Source organism: Condylura cristata, unplaced genomic scaffold (assembly GCF_000260355.1).
Source record: "Condylura cristata isolate star-nosed mole 26May11 unplaced genomic scaffold, ConCri1.0 scaffold00002, whole genome shotgun sequence".
Classification (NCBI taxonomy): Eukaryota; Metazoa; Chordata; class Mammalia; order Eulipotyphla; family Talpidae; genus Condylura; species Condylura cristata.
Genome location: NW_004567103.1, coordinates 20547067 through 20552885, shown reverse-complemented (window position 1 = coordinate 20552885; position 5819 = coordinate 20547067). Strand labels below are relative to the sequence as shown.

At 43.4% G+C, this 5819-nt stretch overlaps 1 long non-coding RNA gene across 1 annotated transcript in view; it reads right to left on the bottom strand.

The window, feature by feature from the left end:
- The window catches only part of LOC105853785, a 48296-nt gene that overhangs the window by 42053 nt on the left and 424 nt on the right, over positions 1 to 5819 (bottom strand). The window lies entirely within an intron of this gene.

The window sequence follows — 5819 nt, the reverse complement described above, 5'->3', positions numbered from 1 at the left end:
ATAGCAGGAGGTGTGATTAGAGAAGCAACCGGGTCCAATAAGCCTACATGCAAAAACTGTGGCTTCTACTAAGTAAAACAGGGCACTACTAGATAGTTTTGAACAAAATCAAGGTGTAATCTGCTTTATGTTTTAACAGGATCACCCCAGCTGCCATTTTAATAAATTAAGGTTAAGGTGGCTGATACAAAACTCTACTCAAAGGTGAGCAGTTTGGTCCAAGACAGCTCATATGCCCAAGGGAGCAGGGTCATATATTTTGAAGAGAGTGATAGGATTCGATTATAGATTAGATGATGACTGTAAAAGAATCACTGAGTCTGCCTCAGCAGTGGGAATTATGGAGTTGCCATTAAATGAAATAGAGAAAGGCATAGTTATGCTACCATTAGTGCATTAAGGGTAGGGGAGATCAGTTTATTTTCTGATATAATAATAAAGTGGTGTGGCCTATCCCTGGTGGCACTATGGAGCAGTCCATAGCCACTGCAGCACAGGTTTGATCCCTGCCCAGGGAGCAGACCCACATGGCACAGCAGACCTCTCCTGTCTCGCCTTCTGCTCTCTTCAGCAGTGCATTTCTGTCAATCCCCTGTTCTGCTTCCCAGTCTCTGGTGGGTCCTCTCACACTCTGCCCCTCTGGCATGTGCCCCAGTTCTTATATGCAGAAATAAATCAATCTTTAAAAAATAAAATAAAATGGAGAGGCCTATTAAACATCTAAGAAGTGAATGTAGTTAAAATTTTCAACTTGGATATATTAAGTCTGGATTTGAGACTAGGGGGTTGGGAACATATTTATCATATTTAAACTTTCACACTATGAAATAACAGTGAGAGCATAGAAACAGAAGAAGGTCTAAGGTCAGAGCCTTGAGACATCCATTATTAAGAAGTTAGTGAGCAAAGGAGATTGAGAATAGTGACCAGTAGTATAACATGAAAATCAGGAAAGTGACATGTCTAAGAGAAGAAAGGGAGGCAGCTGTGTCAAATGCTGCCGAGAGTTCAAGTGGAAAGACTGAAAACTGGCATTGCATCAAGTGATCTGGAGAACAGTTTTGGTGGATTTAACAAATAAATAAGAGACTAGGAATTGGACAGTGAACATAGCACTCTTTGGGGAATATTTACTATATGAGGGTAGGGGGAAAGACAGTAGCTACAAAGGGAAGAAGTCAAGAGTGGTGGGGGGAATCATGTTTATTTAGGTTATTTTTAAGCAGCAATATATTAATTCACCTGAGGGATATTTGTAAACAGAGCAGTTATCTCATGTTCTCTTCAAAATAATTTGGAAAGTCCAATTGAAATCACAAGATTATTTAATAAGCACTAATTCCAACTATAAAGAGTTCCTAGTGATGGTGACAATTAGGTTCAACAGAAGCAAGAGAAAAAAAATAACAGGAAGAGGAAGCCGTGGTTCGAGAAAAGCTCTCATCTACTGCTTTCTCCTTGAAGCCTTTTATAATTATCTCATGAGACCATCTCCCTTTTCTGGACCTGTCTCAAGACACATATCTATCTTATACTATGCCAGTTATGTTCATGTGTCCCCTTTCACTTTCATCTCCCTAATATTGACCATGTTCTCCAACTGAAAAAACTAAGTCCCAAATGGGGCTAGGTTCCAAGTTCCAGAGACCAAACGAGAGAGTGAAAAGAAAAAGGATGCTAAAAAATTGACATTTTAAATTCATTTTCATGGTTATGGAGAGGCTAGAGCAGAATACATGAAATGGGTAGACAAGATTTCAAATCTGGAGTACAGCCAAAAGATTTAGTAAAGTAACTTGCACTTGAATAAATAAGTGAGTAAATAAAATGAGGGAACAAAGATCAAGAAACTAGACCTCAAGAATACATGATTCCACACTGCCCAGACATGACTCCACACTGCCCAGTCTCACTAGGCCTACAGTGGGGCACAACAGGAGAGGTGGGCTTGCCATCAGAAAGCACCTTAGAAGTGAGCAAAAAAACTAGGACATAGAATGATAGGTCCTATATGAAGGTTAGTGTGATCAGAAAGAAAGAATATGAGGAAAGTTTAAGATAAAAAAATTCTGGGGCTCCCTGGTGGGGAGCACTATCACCACGAAGGGCTGAGTTTGATCCCGGAGCTAACCCACATGTGGTGCAGCAGACATCTCCTGTCTCACCTACTCGGCTGCTCCCCTCACTCCTTCAGCAGTGTATTTCAGTAGGTCTGCCTGTTCTGTTCCCCACTGTCTCTGATGAATCCTCCTGCCCTCCTCCCAACCCCCAAACCCATAGCCTACACCCAGTTCTTCTATGCAAAAACAAAATCTTTATACGTCAATAAATAAAATTTAAAATTCCCATGATTGCTGGGTGATAAATATAGGCTATGAGTACACATAATTCTCAGATTTGGTGTCATGTAAATGGTTAAGGTGTGAAAGGAGCTGATGAGTTCAATTTTGAAAATGATTTTGACACGAGGATGCAATATCCAAGTAAAAGCTAGGCAACGTTTTTATTAACATTTATTACATGCCAGACACTGTTCCAAGTACACTTTAGAAGAAAGATCTCATTTATTCACACGAACATTATGATGCAGGTTCTACTGTCCTCCCTATTACACAGATGAGAAAACTGAGCACAAGAGTGAACAACTTGCCCAGTCACACAGTTAGTAAATGGCTGAGTCAGAATTTGAACTTGAGTTCAAATTATTGAGTGACTGTACCCTAGACTGCATGGATACTACTTATCAATAAATAATGAGCACACTACACTGTAGGCACTAGGGGTGGGAAGGAGGGAGGAAAGTAGTCGTGAGCAAGGCAAACACGGGACCTACATGCAGAGATGTTCCATGAACATTAACAGTACAATCAGCCCTCTCAACTCCACCACCCTCCCAGCACACACAGCTTCCACACCCATGAATTCAATCAACTTTTAGATAAATAATATATATACAGTATGTGGTTTAGGTCCATGGTGGTTGCAGCTATACTGAATGAACATGTATAGGCTTTTTGGTCACTGTTGCCTAAACAACAAATGTTTACATAGCACTTACACTGCATTAGGTATTAAAAGTATTAAGTATTAGACAACTGGAAAGACATGGAAACATCCCAAATGCCCAAAAGTAGATGACTGGATTAAAAAGATGTGGTACATATACACAATGGAATATTACTCAGCAACCAAAAAAAAAAAACACATGTCTTTTGCAGCAACATGGATGGAGCTGGGAAAGATCATGCTTAGTGAAATACGCCAGAAAGAAAAGGAAAAATACCAGATGGTCTCACTCATAGCAGGAGTATAACGGACCAAGCAAAGAAAATAATAATGAACAGCTATATACCAGAGACATTTTATGGGGGTGGAATGGGGAATGGGATCAAAAACAGTGGGGGGAGGGAAATACACTGGACTATGGCAATGGCACATGGGTAATTTGGTGATGGGAAGCCCACGGGGATTATAACTGAGATGAAAAAATGCACAAAATGATGTAAAAATAAACTTGCATTATTTTTTAAAAATTAAAATGACAATTTTTTTAAAGTATTAGGTATTAGAAAGGTTGTAAATTATATAGGAAGCTATGTACAGATTATATGCAAATACCACATCACTTTATAAAGGATTTTAACTTCCTTGATTGGGATGGGGGGAAGGGAGAGAAGCAGATCCTGGAACCAATTCCCCAACGACATTGAGGCACCACAGATATACAAGTCAGATAAATCAGAAAAAAAAAAAAGAAAGAAAGAAAAAGAGTAAGTTTAGTTAGGTAGGAGAGATTGGTAAACAAAAAATTCTGAAAAAAGGGAAGGCACTGTGTAAATGCTTTCAGATGGGAACCTACGAGAATAGAGGAAGAAAATTAAAGTCTAACACAGCTAGAGTACAGACAGCTAGGGGGTCAGCTGTGGAGACAGAGGAGACAGACAAGCCAAGAGGGTGGAAGGCCTGGTCTCCATGATAAGGAGCTCAGGCTGCCTTTGGTCAGCAAAGGGAAGCCACTGAAGGAATTTAAGCGGGGTACAGGTTTGAACAGATTTGTATTTTTAAAAGATCACTGGGCCCTCCCTGGTGGTACAGCGGGTTAAAGCACTGCACTAGGAATTTAAAGCCACTTTTGCATGAGTTTGATCCCCACCTGCCCTGGAGCTGACCCACATGGCACAGCAGACCTCTCCTGGCCAGCCCCCTGTTCCCTTAAGCAGTGTACTTCCACGAACTGCCTCTTCTGCCCCCACTCTGTCTCTGGTGAAGCCTCTCACGGCTCCTACACCTCTGGCCTGTACCCCAGTTCTGTATAAACAAATAAATAAATCTTAAAAATAAACGGATTACTCTGGCTCAAGTATAGCAAATAGACCAGAATGAGCCAAGAGCAGTTTGGAGGGGGATGGTGGTTATCATGGGACTGCACTCACGAAGTGGAAGTAGCTCCCCTGGGTGGGGTGCCCTTAGGAACTTTCAGAGAGGTCACAAGTCCAGTGACAGGGCAGACAGGCTGATGATTCTGCTGTGTTGCTGGTGGCCTAGGTTTCTCATGGCTAAGGCACATTATGTAACTAAGCTTATTTAGCCAGGATTTGGAAGGGACTAAGACATGCCCTTGTCACCTAATGAAAGTACACCGGAAACCACTGAACATATAAATCGGGAATTCAATAGGAAGAAGGAGCTAGGCTTGAATTATGGGTTGGAGGGAGGGTATTTGAAGCTACTGGAAGAGGAAGAGACCTAAGAAAGTAAATGCTGTAGGACTGAAGAAGAGGGGCAGGACTCAGTTCAGCAGAACTCAGACATTTAAAACTAGATCAATTAGATGGTGGATGCTAAAGAAGCAAACAGGAGCAAAGAACAACTCGGATATAAGAGTGGAGAAAGACCATATCGCGGTGTGGTCGACAGTACCAAATACTAGGATAAGTCCTTGCAAGATGAGAAAGGAGGCTTGTCTGACAATTCAGAGCTGCTTCATATGAATAGTCACAAGAGAAGTTAGGCTGGAGAAGTTAAGGGGGACAGGAGAGGTGAGACCATTGCAATTCTGGCTGCCAGGGGATTGAAAGAGTAAAACAATCTTTTTAAATTGCGACTTCAGCTTGTTTGAATAGTAGAGGGAAAGAAGGAAAGGTTGAAAATGACAGCCCTGGGGGGCACCCTCTTCAGCCCCGAGTCCCTGAAAACGCAGGAGGGTGGTTAGAATGCCAGGTTAGACTTTTTTTTTTGCATGCAAAGTCAGTATGGGGCAAAGGTCAAAATATGAACGGTTTCCATCAACTTTTTAAATATTTGTTGGCTTTAAGGGGCAGAGAGAGTAACAACAGACATTCAAAACCCCGGGAGAGGGCTGCAGAGTTCAGGAAGGAGAATGAAGAGGCAGCAGCTCGGCCTTGAGCGACCTATGAGAGTGCAGTTTCAGTACCGCCGGGTCAACGGAAATCACAGTTCAGAGTGGGAGTGGGTGGTGAAGAAATGGGTGCGGTGGGTGCAAAACCGGCTGTGAGAGGAAAGCGACGCAGCATGGGGCCACGAAAAAGGCGGGCAGGTGGGGGAGGCGGAGGGAGACATTTTGAGTGTCCAGGAAACCTCGGTCACAGCTGGGGTGGAACCCGGCGGCCCTGGCTACCTGCGTCGCGGCGTGACGCCAAGAGGTGCAACAAGTCCCCGGGGCTCTGCCCGCCCGCTCCACCCCACGACCCAAAACAAAACCCAACAGCTCCGCCGGGGGCCAGGTTGCCCCGCCGATCCTCAGGCCCCGCTCCCAGCGCGCCCGGAGGCCGCACAGGGGCCGCTCCCCGCGCGGCCCC